General features: G+C 50.2%; 1 protein-coding gene across 6 annotated transcripts in view; it reads right to left on the bottom strand.

The window, feature by feature from the left end:
- The window catches only part of AMOTL1 (angiomotin like 1), a 181370-nt gene that overhangs the window by 102211 nt on the left and 62507 nt on the right, over nucleotides 1–16652 (bottom strand). The gene's annotated exons all lie outside the window — the stretch shown is intronic.

The raw sequence follows: 16652 nt of genomic DNA, 5'->3' as shown, positions 1-16652 counted from the left end.
GAGAAGACAGCGAGAGGAGCTTTGGAAAGTGCAGCCTCTGGGACTGACATCTACCTTGTACAGCAGGGGCACTCTTTTCTGGCAGTCTCCCAGGAGCAAATCACCCAACCTCTTTCAACCTCAGTTTCCTTATTTGCAGAATGGAGTTGAAGATGATAACAGTTCCTAGCCTCACAAGGTGGTAGTATGGTTTGAATAGAGTAACAAATGTAAAATGCATATAAGTACTCAAGGTATGTTTGCTATTAGTGTTTTAATGACCCCTCCAACAGCACCGTGAGATGCCACCTGGAAATGCAGGAAGCAATGGCCTGGGAAACCAGAGCTGGAGTAAAGAAGATGGAAGAGCTACACCACAGACCTTTATAGCAATAGTTCACTTTTGACATTGCCTAGATGTCTGTCCTGGAAGAAGGAGCAAAATAAACCAAGGTAGCCCAGATTTGAGCCTGAGACTTTGGAAGAATGAGTGGAGCGAAGGTGGAAGAAGAGAACTTAAGAGGAGGAACTGGCTGGAGAAAGACGGCGTTATGATACTGTCCTCTGAGCAAGAAGTAAGGACTAAGAACCTGGGTGAAAAGTCAAGGTCAGAGGTATAGAGGAAAAAAAAGGAGAGGAAGCTGTAAAGGCCAGTCACTGGGGAAATACAGGTGAAGGCCCAGGCTGAGGCTTGCAGAATGCCCTTAACTGAAAAGCAGGGAGAGGAGGAGGAGGAAGAGGAAGGAGCTGGAGAAGCAGAAGAGCCGGGAAGGTTTCAGGGCAAGGAAGCCGGAAGAGGTTTTGAGAGTCCCTCTCCAAATGCTGACGACTCCGAGACGCCGATTTAAGGAGTGGCAGGTGTAGCTCATGGGCTCAAGAGTCTTCTTGAGTCAGGTGGACCCGGCCTGGACTCCTCAAGTCATACAAGCCAAGAGTCAAACACATGGGCTGGGCAGAAAGTGCAGCTGGAGGCCACTGTCACCCCTGCCTCAACCAGGAACCTCAAAAGGCCCGTTCTGCTGAAGCCATGGTTCAGGAACTAATGCCTAGGAAACAGGCTGTGGGTCTGACTAGCAAGAGGCACCAGCAACACTCAGCAGTGCATTTGGTTGGAGATTCTGAAGTATGGTTTTGGCCACATAGAACACACAGAAATAAGGTGGGTGCACAATATGGAAATTAAAGCCGCTTAACAAGCAGCAGAGTGGTAGACCAGGCAGCACTGTGTTTCCTGTGAATCTAAATACTCACTCTAAAGGTCAGCATCTTTTCTAAAGCAACCCAAGTTGGCATTTACTCCAGAGAAGTAAAAAAGGTGATGGGCCTATTTCAGTACCTTTAAGGAGCATTCCAGGGAACTGTTTCTTTAACTCCAAACGTGGCAGGCTCAAGGATGCCCCAGACAAACACGAGGCTGGAGGGAGACTGAAGCAACAGGCACACACCTAAAGAACGAGCTCTAGTCCTGGCTTCATCGATTACCAGCAGTGAAAGTAACTTAAAGTGAGCCTCATCTTCCTCCTCTGTAAAATGGGAAAAATAATATTTACCTCATAGAATCACTATGAGGATTAAATGAGATAATATAAGTAAACTGCCAGGCACATAGTAGGAATTCACTAAAAGGTAGAAACCCCTCTCTCTTCCTCCAGGAATGTGAAATATCGGGGAATTAAATTTCCTATTAAAATGCAAAAGTCCTTCCTCTCCCACTCCTCTTCTTAGCGTCTACCTGAACACACACTCTAAGGCCTTATCAGTTAATATTTGGACTGGGATGAACCCTAACCACGGATCTGTGCAAAATGGCAAGAGGAGAGCAGACGGGCATAACCACAAAATGGATAGCTACTGCTCAGCCCACCAGGACAGCGGAAGCAATTTAGTTGTATGAACAAGTCAAAGCTGAAAGCCTGCCGGCTGGCTCACTCAGAGTGCTTGTTCACTTCTAGAGCACGGAAGGGCATTTTTAAAAGCCCAAGTTCCGTAGCGCTCCCCAAAGTGGATTTATGAACCAAACCATGAAAAAATTTAGACTCCTGATGTTCCCACTTCCAAAGTTTAGAGATTTGAATTCCCTAAGAGTGGAATCCTGGAAACCATTCTAAGCGATTCCAAGCACACCAAGGGTGAGAGCAGGGGGACAGCTCCAGTCGGCTCGCTGGGTCACGGCACTCTTTCAGAAGCGTGTACACAATCAGAGTGTGATGTGAAAAAGGTAACAGCTCAGCAACAAAAAGGCTGACAACCCAATTTAAAAATGGTCAAAGGACTTGAATAGACATCTCTCCAGAGAAGACACATGAATGGCCAACAAGCACCCGAAAGTTGCTCAAAGTCATTGCCATTAGGGAAATGCAAACCCAAACCACAACGAGACGTCACTTCACACCATTAGAATGGCTGTTCCTTTAAAACAAGCAAAACAACAAAAAATGTGTTGGCAAGGACATGGAGAAACAGGAACCCTTGTCCACTGCTGGTAGGAAAGTAAAATGGTACAGCTGCTATGGAGATAGTTCAGTGATTCCTCAGAAGTACAGAATTACCATATGGCCCCACAGTCCCACTGCTAGGTATACACCTGAGAGATGTGGAACAGGGACTCGGACAGATGCTTGTACACCAGTGTCCATCACGGAATTATTCACATCAGTGAAAAGGTAGAAGCAATTCAAGTGCCAACAGACAAACGGACGAGCAAACTGTGGTCTATTCAAATGGTGGGATGCTACCCAGCCGTAAAAGGAATGAAGTGCTGATGTATATACTACAACGTAGATGAGCCCAAAAGCATCATGCTGAGAGAAATACGTCAGACACAAATGGACAGATATTGCATGATTTCACTTCTATGAAATAATTAGAATATGCAAATTCATAGAGACAGAAAGTCAGTGACAGGTTCCCACAGGCACGGGGTCGGGGCGGGGGGAGGTGATGGGTGCAGAGTTCTGTTCGGGGTGATGAAAAGGCTTTGGTAGTGGGTGGCGGTGATGACAGCACAACTGTGAATGTAGGTAACACTCCGGCACTGTATTCTCGAAAGTGGTTAAAATAGGAAATTTTATGTTGTACATAAAATCCGCACAATCAAAAAGTTTTAAAAACATGGTAAAGGGTGACAGATGATGTAATAGACATTCAAAACAAGCCTTATGGGAGCATGGAGGAAGGGAAGTTTCCAGGAGGTGCTGGGAGAAGGACGTCATAGCAGAGACAGGTGACGGAACCACAGGGCGGAGCCTCTCTCCCCCTCCTTCTCTCTTAACCACGTCTCCTTTCCATATAGCAGGGGCTCTTAATGTTTTTTGTTCCATGGATCCCTTTGCCAATCAGGTGAAATGAGTACTATTATAATTTATTTATTGCATATATTCCTAAGTGAAGGAAATACTAGATTTCAGTTAGAGATCCAAGAAAATAAAGATATTAAGTTGATTTTTTTCAATTCAAGCTCAGACTCCCTGAAATCTTTCCACCTACTCCTTGGGGGTCCATGGACCCCTGGGTAAGTCCCCTGCAATGAAGGAACCCCGGATCTGATAAACCCCTATATTATTTCCAGGCATGAAGATTCTTCCAAGCTTTTCTTTCAGTACTCACTGTATTACAAAAACAACAGTTGGGTTTTTTCCTCTGTTTGTTTCCAAATATAAAATCGTGCTCTGCAATAAAGCTTTTTGTCAAGGCACATGCCTCCCCTGGAGATTCTGACGCATGCCCTGCCCCCTGCTTGCACACTGTAGGCAGGAGCACAATTCAGGGACACCACAAGTGCCCGGAGCTGAGGGTACGCGTCACTGCTAACAGGAGAGGGCTGGGTTGAGAGCGGGAGAGTGAAAAGCAAAGAAGGGGAAGATGCGAGGCTAAGTGGGAAGACACACAGGTGAGACAGCTCTGCCGTGCTGGAAGTATCAGGGGCCCTAGAGATGAGGAAACTCTCCAGGGGAATTCAGTGTTACGTAACAGAACAGGTTGTTAGCAAAACCTGCTGCATGGGAAGCTTGCCTGAGGACTCTGTGCTCATCATGGAAAAGTTTCCCGACCAGCATTTATTGAGTAGCTACTAAGGGCGAGGCTCTCTGCTGCCCCCACCCCAGGTCATTTGGCTCCATCCTGAAGCGACCGGTCTGAGCCTGTGTGGGGTCTTGAGCGTCACAGCCAGGACGACACACGGGCCTCACCTCGCCTCCCTGTTTCTCCTGGGAGCATACTGCCTAAACGCACTAAACACGAAATTTTGTCAGCGATATGGACCAAGAAACATGCAAGCAGCAGATCGCGTCCAGGGAAAAGGACCTACATAAGTAAAGGGAAGGACAGGCGCTGGCCCCAGACAACCTGGTCAGAACCTGGGTTAGCCAGGTTGCCGGTCCCTCAAGAAGTTCACTCTCTGCTACTATTTCTGCAGACACCGTGGGCATTCTGAGAGCTCACGGCACTTTAGTTGGTTGGCTATTTCAGGGTCTCCAAATGTACGGTCGGCATTTGGGCTGGATAAGGAAGGACTGCCGCCACTACTGGACGGTGCTCTCTGCCTTCCAATGCCGGTACAAGCCCTTCCCCGGTGGTGACAACTGGACATTTCTCACAGGCTCCCGAGGGCTGCAAGGGACCTGCCCTTGCTCCTGAGCCCTTCCCGTGCCCTCTCGGGGTGAGTAAAACGTGTGCTAAGCCCGAGGCGAGGCGCATAAAGTACATTCTCTCTTTCTAAACCCCAGAGATGGTCTCCTCCACAGCAGGCAGGCGAGCATCTAGAAGCACAGGTTTACGAGTCCAATGGGCCGGGACCTAGCCCCTCACTTACGAGTTCTGTGACTTTGGGTAAATACTTAAGTTTTCTGAAACTCAGTTTTTCCTCTTTTGAGAAGTGGGAGTACGAGAGAATTCATCTCAAAGAGTGTGAGAAATCTGTGAGTTAATTGAGTGTAAAACTCTTAGCACAATGCTTAGCACATAGGGTGTGCTCCCTAATTACTACCAGCCTGTAATCCAGGTTCTTTCCTTTTTAATTATTTCCTTGAGGGGAGACACAGTTCCTTCCTGCCTGAGTTTTGGAATATTTAACTGGTAGATCTAGGAAATATGAATGGGGGTGTCTTGTTTGAGCCTCCTCCTCTATTAAAGAAAATATTTCAGGATATCCTTTAGACCAAACAGAGGGAAAAATGGACTAGATTAGCTGTTTTAGGTAAATTAGTGAATGAATACCCGTGCCCAATGGCTATCGATTAATGGAGTGATATCGACTTTGGGGCCTGAGATCAGGCGTCTGATGATCCCACAAAGCCGAGGGGCGGTCGAGCTCTGTGTGCGGTCACGTGCTCAGCTCTCAGCACCAGGTTTAAGGGAGACGCTCCTTACCCAGAAAGCACTCGGAAGACACTGGGCAGGGTGGGAATGGATGGGAACCCAGGCAGGTCGAGGACTAAAGGAGCCTGGGGTACCCAGCATGGAGGAGACTCAGACATACATCGGCAGCCACCTTCGAACATCTCAGGAGCTTTCCAAAAAACAGGCCAGGCCAATTCTGTATTTGCTCTGTAACCCTTTGAGCAGTGCTTTTCAAATGGTAGTTAACCCAATATCGCATGAGGAACTCATTTTATGAGGTTGATGCAAAAGGAATTGCAGTTTTGGACCATGAACTTAAAATTATAACTAGGCTCAAACAAATCTTTATTAATCAAAATAGGAACCGTTACAATCAACATAGTTTTGCCAACAAAAAATAAATTTGTTTATTCCTGTGGTGTAAAAATCCGTCTTTGGGATTCAACAAACTCTTGCAAAGTATGCTGGTTGTGGAAGCATTTTTCCCGCAGAAAGTTGTCGAGATGCTTGAAGAAGTGGTAGTCGGCGAGAGATCCAGTGAATACGGCAGATGAGGCAAAACTTTGTAGCCCAATCCGTTCAACTTTTGAAGCGATGGTTGTATGACGTGCAATCGAGCTTTGTTGTGGAGAAGAATTGGGCCCTTTCTGTGAACCAATGCCGGCTGCAGGTGTTGCAGTTTTTGGCTCATCTCATTTTTGCTAAGCCTACTTCTCAGATATAATGGTTTCGCTGGGATTCAGAAAGCCGTAGTGGCTCAGACCTCAGCAGACCACCACACAGGGACCATGACATTTTTTGGTGCAAGTCTGGCTTTGGGAAGTGCTTTGGAGCTTCTTCTCAGTCCAACCGCTGAGCTGGTTGTCAGCAGCTGTCATATAAAATCCACTTTTCATTGCATGTCACAATCTAATAGAGAAATTGTTTTTTGCTGTTGTTGTGTAGAATAAGAGATGACACTTCAAAATGGCAATTTTTAAAAAATTTTCAGTCAGCTCATAAGGCACCCTCTTATTGAGTTTTCATGTTTCCAATTTGCTTCAAATGGTAGAAGCTGAGGTCTTCAGCAACTTCTTGTACAGCTGAAAAAAGATCAGCTTCAATGATTGCCCTCAGTTGGTCGTTGTCAACTTTTTTTTTTTTTTTTTTTTGCGTCATCTTGTGTCAGCTCTCTGTGTGCGGCACCATTCTTGGGCAGGCTGCACTTTCTTGCATGCTGGGCGGCTCTCCTTATGGGGCACACTCCTTGCATGTGGGGCTCCCCTACGCGGGGACACCCCCGTGTGGCATGGCACTCCTTGCGCGCATCAGCACTGCACATAGGCCAGCTGCACACGGGTCAAGGAGGCCTGGGGTTTGAACCGTGGACCTCCCGTGTGGTAGGCGGACACTCTATCCGTTGGGCCAAGTCTACTTCCCCGTTGTCAACTTTTGATGCCCGGCCACTACACTCCTCATCTGCAAGGCTCTTGTCTGCTTTGCAAACTTCTTGAACCACCACCGCACTGTACGTTCATTACAAGTTCCTGGCCAAATGCGTTGTTGATATTGCAAGTTGTCTCCACTGCTTTACGACCCATTTTGAACTCACGTAAGAAAATGGCTCAAATCTGCTTTTTGTCTAATATCATTTCCATAGTCTAAAATAAATATAAACAGCAAGTAATAAGTCACTAGCAAAAAACAAAGTGAGAAATGCATACTAAAATGATATATAACATAACCACATTTATTCAAGAATGTATGCCAATATCGAATGGGAAATTTCAACAATGCAAAACCATGATTACTTTTGCACCAACTGAGTAATAGGTCATAACCAGCATTTTAAAAAGTGAGATAGAATGTAACAGAAAATATCAGGATGCTGCCCATCTCAAAAGGGTAATTGCTAGTCCACGAAACTTCAAGTTTTAGTCATATACATATATATACATACACATGTGGGTCTAAATGACAAATGTATCTTCATGGGTGGGTCACAGCAAAGAAAACGTTTGAAAGCTCTAGAAGACAAAATGCAGACAACTGGGTGGAAGAGACCAGAAGCCAGGTTTCAGCTTCCCGTAAGGACTGCTTAGTAATCGTGACCGTCGCACACCACTCGTGCCCCCGAAGCTGCTAAAGCATTCACCCCCAGCTCCTCGATGGCCTTGCTCGGCCAGCCCGTGCGGTCCTCCTGGAGCAGAGCCTGTCACCTGAGGTGCCTGGCGGCCTTACAGGGCAGAGGGGCACGAGGGGAGCCCGCTGCTGACGGCCGAGATGGGGCGGGAGGCCTCCCAGGGGGGCAGAAGCGCCAGGCGGGCCTGCCCTGCGGTTTCGGAGGGGTGCACGGGCCTGCACACCTCGCGTTCAACTCCCAGCCCCAGAAGTGCATGTTGGGCAGCTCTGTCGCGGAGTCCAGCCCCTCGGTCAGCCCACCAGACCTCTATGGGCTGTCGCTGCCATGACCTGGAGCCGCGCCCAGGGCGGTGCAGGGCTGTGAGTGGATCCGCCCAGCGCCCTGCGGGAAACAGATCAGACTGCAGAGTACTGCTGCCAAGAAACTGGGAGTCTGGCTTCTAGAAACGTGCTCTGGAATTGAGGATGGTGTTAAGGACTCTGGTGGCAGAAAAGCACAGAGCTGGGTTCAAGCCCCAGCTCCACCACTGCCCAAGTCACTTAACTTGTCCAAGCTTTTACTCCTTATCTGTAAAATGAGGGAAATAAAGTAGTACCTGCGTCACCAAAGTGTTTTGAGAAAAAAGATGGAAGGTTCCTAGCAGGGTAGCTATCACATGGGAAACAGTGAATAATGATTAGCTCTTTTTATTATGTGCATTTAGTAACACTGTTTGAATTGGAGTAAGTAAGTTTGGTTACCTATTGGTGTAAGCATTTCAAGTTTAGAGACTAGAACTTGGAGAAAACAGATCCCATTATGTAAATAATCTGGGGAAAATTTTATTTTAAATGAATTATCCAAACAGAATTTAATATTTGCGAGTATTTATATAGCACCGAAAGAGCTCCAAGAAAAGGGAAGAAATATCCATGGTAAAGCTGGGGGGGGTAGCAGTTGAAGGCTTTTATGGACCCCAAAATTCACTCGTGTCACTGGAGCAATCCCTTCCTGGGGCGTGGACGTGTTGAGGCAGGGCCTTCAGGTGAGGCCCCTGCTGTGGGCGTGACCCGAGGGGGCCTTAAGCCTCTCACTGGATCCTTTATAAATGAGATGAATACGGGAGACGAAGCCACAGAGACAGAGAGCAACCCCCAGAGGCTGAGAGAAAAAGACCCAAAACAGAACTTAAAGCAACAGCACTCAGGAGAGGATCGGCCACGGGAGCAGAGAGGAAGCGGGAAAGCCAGAGCTGAGAGCAGCGAGGCCCGGGGAGGGGGAGAGGTGGGGGTTGCCACTGCGCGCCATGAACGCGACACCCTGCAGAGTGCTTCTGGGGAGAGGGCTACACCTCAAGCCTTGACCTGGGTGTTTTCTCCCAGCCTCTAAGTTAAGAACTCCCCATGGTAAAAGCCAGCGCGTTCCTGGTAAGTGGCCTTGGCAGCTTAGCTTCGTAAAACAGGGGGTGGGAGTGGGCTGCCCCCGCAGTGAAGGCTGCGCTCTGCCAGGAGCACGAGGCCGGAGCGTGGACGCAGGGGCTGCAGTCCAGCCCGCGCTCCTCTCATGGGCTGAGCGCGCAGGCCCCGGCCGCCACCCACCACAGGGAACGTCTTTCTCTAATTTGCTCAAAGCATTATTTAGGCTTGTGGTGGCTCAGGCTTTGTGCTCAGGAAGTTGAGTTCCTTTTTCCCTTTTCTATTCTTTCAGGGTCACAAGTTAACAGACTGAGGAGGAGAAACCGCTTGGAGTTCAGAAAGGAAGCCACACCTGGGAGCAGTGAGGGGGCAGGGCAAGAAGGCAGGGAGGCGAGGGAGACATCAACGCACAGACCACGTGCAGACGCGCCCATTAGGGTCCTGTGAGACAGGGGGACCACTGGAGGAAGAGGGGAGCACTGACACACACAGGCCACCCAGACCACCCGTTAGGATCCTCTCGGATGGCATGAGCACAGGATGGGCAGTGTCAGTACACACGGACCACCTGGACACACAGCTACAGCCCTCTGGGATGGGGTGGGCACAGGAGGATGGGCAGTGTCAGTACGCACGGACCACCTGGACACACAGCTACAGTGCTCTGGGATGGGGTGGCCACAGCAGGAAGAGGCGTCGGGCCTGGCGCTTAGCCCACACATGGCCACAGGGCACAGAACCTGCCGCACTCTTCAGTCCACAGGAAAAGGTCAGAGGTGGCAATCCTTCTCCTGAGCTCACAAAAAGTGGTTCTGTGCTGTTCTTAGGGCCAAAGGGGATATTTTTAAAGGAGGAGGAAATCTAAGCTTTCAAGCTGGCAGCAATAAGGAACGTCTCAAATGGACATTTCTTCACAGTCAACAGCCAGGAAATGGCAAACCTTTGCGAGAAAGGAGCGAAGGTGTCCACAGGTCTGCAGGGCCTGGCACTCGCCCTCAGTCCCGTAGCTCGGGTGTGCCTTCAGCAGGTCACTGCAGACCACAGGTCCCGTCTGTTTTTTAATATCTGGAAAGCTTCCATAAAACACTTACTGTTAGGAAGCGACCTGGGAGCAGCTGCAGTGCCCCTCTTCTGGTAGCCTTAAAAAACTTTCTGGGAAGAGTCTGAAAATAAATCTTGCTACCAGGTGGTCAGTAATCTTGCCCACTCTGGATCTGGGGATGGAAAGTTCAGAAGACAGAAGAATTAAGCAAAAATAAATAGATAAACCTTAAAACCACCTCGCATGGTCTGTGGTAGCCACTGGCCGCATCTAGCCACCCCGGAAGGCATGTATTGCAGCAGGCACCAAAGCCACCCCTCAACAAGCGTCCCCATTTCCCTGAGAAGCATTCTCTTTTTCTCCCCTTCTATCATTTGACCTGACGTAGTTCCTGGCAGAGGGCCCTGGGCAGGGGAGCACTGCTGCTTCTGCCATATTCCAACCTAGGGTGGGAAAGGACGGAGGGAAGAGAGGCAACAGGGGACGGGAAGGACACGGGAAACTGACAGAGAAAGAGGCAGGAGTGGGGGAAAGTGTGTGAGGGGAACCGGGGCAGGAACACTGCAGGAAGGGGAGGGGCAGGGGAGGGGCGGAAACACGGCAAGATGCGCCCACCCCGGACAAAAGTGACTTGAGATTTGAGAGAAATGAAACAAACGGGACATATTCTGGAAGGACCACCCACCCTCCAGTAAGAACCCGGCTCAGAGACTGTTACCACACTGAGCAGATGAAGCTGATCTACTCTTCAGGCTCTCGGAGGATTTAGCAGCTGACGGAAGACTGCATTTCTGGGTAGTCTCCCTTGTATTCAGAATAATCTGGAATGACCAGGCGCAGCGCTCGGTATTTCTACTAGAAAGGTCGCTGCAAGGCGCACGCCCTTCTGCTCCCTGGGTGCGTGTCTTCTCTCCACCGTCCCGAGCTCCTCCTTCCTCCGTCTTTTCAGCCACGCTTGGCCCCAGAACTCCCTGCTACTCCCCTTCCCACCGCACTCTCTTCCAGCTGGGGGCCTGGAGCAGGGCAGGCACCCTGGGCCAGCAGAGCCCGGGGCAGGGCTCTTTCACCCCGTCGGGGCGCCCCGGGCCACCACTGCCCTCCTCCAGCTGCAGCGGAGGCCCCGGGAACCGAGGCACGCCTGCCCGTGCCAGGGCTCTCGGCGGGGGGCACCAGCAGCGGGGGCTTCTCCTTGCTGCTTCGGACTCCATCCGGGGACGTTCCTCCGGAGCACCTGGTCATTTGGTGGAATAAAGAAAATAAAGCAGACACGCAGCTTTGGGACCTGTGTCCAAGCGTCCGTTTCATCAACAAATGCGCCCCGAAGGCCACGCACTGCCAGTCCTGTGCTGGGTAACTACGTGCTATTTCACCCGCTGCTCTGGGAGAGGCAGCCAAGGCTCTCCTCCAGGAACCAGATGGGCTCTGGAGTCAGAGGTTACTCGCTCTGTCTCCAGGCAGCTGTGTGACACTGGGCAGGTGATTTCACCTCCCTGAGCCTCGGTTTCCACAAAGTCTCTCTGCTTCGCTGAGTTGTCCTCGGGATGCAATGAGCTCCTCTCTCCAATAGGCCCAATCATGGATGGCCTGAAATACCCGGATTCCGGGAACTTGAGCGTGGGAACTGTCCTGTGATTGTTTCCTGGGAGCCCAAGGCCAGACCACACCCGAGTGGGTGAAGTTCCTGGGAAGGGAGTCTCGCTGGCTGCCATCGGAGGAAAAGCTAAACTGGGGTGCAACACCTTCCCTCTTAGCAGCTCTGCTCTGCGTGAGGGACGACGGAGGCCGAACAGTCAGGCTTCTGGGGGCAGGCGGGGAGCGAGGCTGGCTGGAGACCCTAGGGTGGGTCTGGGCCCTGCTCAGGCTCCGGCAGTTCACGGAGAGCAGTGGGGAGGACCAGGGAGAGAGCACAGGTGGTCCAGCCGGGGAGGAGCAGGGAAAGAGCACAGGTGGAGGCGGACTTGGTCCAGTGGTTAGGGCATCGGTCTACCACATGGGAGGTCTGTGGTTCAAACCCCAGGCCTCCTTGACCCGTGTGGAGCTGGCCCATGCGCAGTGCTGATGCGTGCAAGGAGTGCCATGCCACACAGGGGTGTCCCCCGCGTAGGGGAGCACGTCCCGTAAGGAGAGCCGCCCAGCGCGAAAGAAAGTGCAGTCTGCCCAGGAATGGTGAGGGAGAGCTGACACAGCAAGATGACGCAACAAAAAGAAACACAGATTCCCGTGCTGCTGACAACAACAGAAGCTGACAAAGAAGACGCAGCAAATAGACACAGAGAACAGACAACCAGGGCAGGCAGGTGGGGGGGAGAGGAGGAGGAGAGAATAATAAATAAATAAATTAATTAAAATAAATAAATAAATAAATAGGATACGCCCAAGGAACGAACAAGGGGAAAGCTGGACCGCACAGACGCAGGGTCCAGTTCTCAAGACCTGGCCAGGACACAGAGGTGTGTGTAGGTAAAGCATCTCGGGGGCTCCGCGCCTGCGTCACCATCACCGCATTTGCTGAAGCCCTGCTGGGCTGAGCTCGTGCTGACGGCTGGATTTACAAGAGCGAGGGCCACACCTGGCGCGGTGCCTCGCAACCTGGCTGCATTCTGGATTCACCTGAAATGTGATTCCAAAAACAACGCCGAAAAGCTGGCGCTGGGGTCCGCGGCTCCGAGACCCTGACGTAAGGAGCCTCCGTTAGGACCTGGCCTCCGGCTTGTCACCGGCGTCCTTGGCAGCAGGAAGGAAATGTTGGCGGCAATGGCAAGAAGATATTTTTTCAGTACTAAGGGACAACACTAGGGGAGGAGAAAGGGGTATAGGACTTTTCCTTTTGGAGTCATGAAAACGTTCCAAAATCAACGGAGGTGATGCCAGCACAAGTCTGATGAAAATGAGAGTGCTGGGTGGTCACTTGCATGGGCCTCTACGACACAGGGAGTCCAGTGGTGGAAGATGGACTGTGGTCAGCGGGGCAGAGGAGAAGGTTCTCTCATGCACAGTGACCAATGTATAAACCTAATACAGGGTGTTAATAATGGGGGGGTTGGGGGGAATACACCAAATGTACGATAGGGCCCAGGGTTAGCAGTAATACTCTGAGATGCTCTTTCAAAATTTGCAACACGTTTCACAACAACGCAAGGTGCCGGTGGGGGGTGATTATGGGAGCCCTGCGTGACGACGTGCATGTTTGTTTTTAAGTTCACAACTTTGACTATACACTTGTTCATGTGTGCTGGTGTATGGATGATATATGTCAATAAAATTTTATTTTAAAAAGAGTCCTCTGGTTCTTTTCCACTAGGAGGACGTGCACGTGGCTGAGAACGGCAAGATGGGGCAGCTGAGGGAACAGAGCTGAGTTCAGAGGACAGCCACGGCCCATCCAGCTGCAGGCCCAAGGGGGTGGGCGGCGCGCATCGGGCAGACTTTCGATGCCAAGCCCAGCGTTCATCCTCTAGAAGCTCGATGCAGGGGAGTCAGGTGGACAAGGTCGGCTCTGGTTCTCCCCAGCTCTCCGTGCATTCTTTCACAGCCCTCACATGGCCGTCACAGGAAGGCTGAGCGGTGTGTGCCCCTTAGGAAACGGCCCCACGCCACATCTCGACGTCCGCATCACAGTGGCTTTCCCTCAGCATTCACCCAAAGGTGCATCCCTTTCCCTACTGCTTTTTCCTCAACTCCTGTTTTGGTGGCTAAATTTTCATTACATGCTCTTGATTCAGCACTGGGAATAAATCCCCCAAGGAGGCAGCTGGCGTTTAATTGGCGTTTAATTGGAGTTAAATGCAGGGGGTGAAACAGCAATGCCGAGGTGGCGGGATTGCTACCGAGGCCTCGGACGGAAAAGCTCCGCGTATGCTGCTCCTCGGGGAAACCCACCAAATAGTTCACTTGCCTTCATCAATCCCTGGGTGTGTTTTTGAAACTAGTAACTCACAGAGAAGCTTCTCTGAATAAAAACGGGGTGGGTGAGTTGCAGGACAACTGAGCAGAGCTACTGCGCGCTTCCCACGTGTTAAAGAAGTGTCTCTGAAATGAATAACAATAACAAACGTAATAATAGCAAGCACTTCCTGAAGGCTACACACACAACATGTGGGGCTAGGGCTTTATATACACCATTTACAATATCCATGCACGGTCCCCAATTGGGTTGAAGAGATAACTAAAGCTCAGAGAAGTTACGGCACCTGCCCAAAGTCACACAGAAGTGCTGCGACAGAATTCAAGCTAAGTCTCTGAAGACTTTTCCTGGTTCCTTCTATCCTGGCCTGAGGGTGAATCTTTGCTCATCTATGCTCCAGAAAGAATGCTGCCCTGCTGCAGCAGTTGACAAGCTCATCAAATGCTGTGAGAAGCATTTTCCCCACTGTGCGTCTAAGACTCCCGTTCCCAGGAAGGAATGCCAGCTCCCCCATTGACCTGAAGAGCATGGAAGCAATGCTCTCTCGGGAGAGAACAACCCTTTGGAGACACCTGACACCTGCACCCAAACACTGCACGTGCGTGCGAACCCTGAATGCTGCGGGGCCACGACACCCTTTGGTCTAAGGCATCTCCGAGCATCTCAGGAAGTCGGAAACGGAAAGCATCCTAGAGGTCCTCTGACCAGCCTAGCCTTTCACAGGAGGAAACGGAGGGTAAGAAAGGTCAGCACATCCACCAAGGAAACTGAGCAGGGCCAGGACCTGAGCCCTAGTCTTGGACGCTTGGGTTTTTGTCTTGTTGCCGTAATCACCCTGCAAGCCCAGAGCCCTGGTGGCTCCTGCCGACACTCGCCTCAGAAGAGCCTGGGCTTGTCTCACAGAGGAAGGGAGGAGAAAACACGTGTCCTTATCCTCGGCAGCTCATCTGAAGGGCTCCTCCTTAATCAGTGCCTCGCTGGAAGGAGAGGAGGCTACAACTGTCCAAGCTGCTCACCCCAGAGGGGAGCACGGCAATGAAAGGGAGCCAAATGCCTGGGCCTTCTGGTACAGAAATCATTCTGGGAATGCAAACGTTTAGCAGCAATACGGTGGGGTTTGTCAGAGCGAGCAATGCGTGTCCTGCCATTGTTTGGGTTGACCAATCATTTAAGAGGACCACACAGCTTGTCATCCTGTGGCATGCCAAAGCTGGGGTTACTAACACACAGGTCCATGCAGGTGGAGACCACCACGCATTCACCCTTTTAAGAATCACTTGTACCTTCTGAGAAACTCCTTGCTGCTCAAATGTGGCCTCTCTCTAAACCAAACTCAGCATGTAAATACATTACCTCCCTGCGCCCCACCCCCCAGCATGGGACAGGAGTCCCGGGGATAAGCCTCCCTGGCATCCGGGGATTATTAGGAAGCACCAACTAGCAATGCAACTGGAAAAAGACCTTGACCAAAAGGGGGAAAGGGTAAAGACAAATGAGTTTTTATGGCTAAGAGACTTCAAAGTGAGTCAGGAGGTCATCCCAGAGGTTATGCACATCTCAGCAGGATCTCATTGACTGCCAAAAGAGATACTACCTGAGGGCTCTGGAGTCATCCAGGCACCAGAGGAAGGACTGACAGCTCAACAGTTTGGCACCCTGCCAGTGGGCCCTACTTTGGAAACTTATGCTCCCTAGTGTGACAGAGTTGGACTCAGCTGTGACTTCCCTACACATGGCTCTTCTGCCCCCTTTATTTGAACCTATTGTTATTACTAGAGTTGATAGATTTATGACCAAGAGACTTAAGTCTTTGGGCTGTGCCAGTTGGGCACTAAATCTCAACAGAGTTGCAACATCTACTCTCCAGTTCACTCGACTCAGCCATGACAAGTAGCAAGGAAATAATGATGGACAATGACCATCCCAAGGAACAAAGAGAGTCTACAACTGCAAGCAAGATAGTCTCATCTATCCGTTCCATGGGATCTATGCCTTCTCTCAGTTAGAGGTGGGTGGGCATCACCATCCCAGAATCCTCAGGATTGGGGAATCAACAATGGACTAGAGTAGACTTACTGTTATTCTACTATAGACTCAGTTATTTTAACAATGGAAGAACTTTCATCACTGACGTGGAAGCAGTGGCCACCGGAGGTTCAGAAGGAAGGGAAAAGGGAAAAAAATAGGTGTAATATGGGGGCTTTCTTGGGAGTTGGGAATTGTCCTGAATGATATTGAAATGACAGATATAGGTCATTATATATCTTATTTAAGCTATAACGTAAACTATAATCCACACTTAGGGTAATGCTGCAATATGAGTTCAATTGTAACAAAGGTAACACACTAATGAAGGATGTTGTCAATGTGGGAAAGTGTGGGAGGGCTAGGGAGAAGAACATATGGGAATCGCCTACATTTTTTATGTATCATTTCTGTAATCTAAGTATCTTTAAAAAATAATAAAAATTAAGTACAAAGCAGGGAATAAAGCATATATTTTACTTAGTTTTCAGGAAAAAAAAGAACTGCTTGATGCAAAGAGCTATGGTTTATATGTCAGTCAGTTCACAAAAGGATTCACTTGCCTCAAGAGTAAGTTTTGCTCATGCATTTAATCTGCGCTTCTGTTTCAGGAGATGTGACTGTTTCACAACTAGTCGGAAACGTGGGAATAAAGCAAGCTACTCTTTCCTGCCTCGGAATGCCAGCCTTGGTCCGGTCCTCTCCGGGGCGCTGGGCTCCTGGAAGTGGGGGCAAGTCCTCGTTGCTGAGGTGGAGTTTTACTGAAGTTGGCGTGAGACCTGGGGACACGCGGGGACGGGCTGACCAGGGGGGAGGCGCCAGGCTGAGCAGCGCTACTTGGCCACACGC

The sequence above is a fragment of the Dasypus novemcinctus genome, chromosome 27 (genome assembly GCF_030445035.2).
Source record: "Dasypus novemcinctus isolate mDasNov1 chromosome 27, mDasNov1.1.hap2, whole genome shotgun sequence".
Taxonomy (NCBI): Eukaryota; Metazoa; Chordata; class Mammalia; order Cingulata; family Dasypodidae; genus Dasypus; species Dasypus novemcinctus.
Note: the sequence above shows the minus strand (reverse complement) of the source record. Positions and strands in the feature narration are given on the sequence as shown.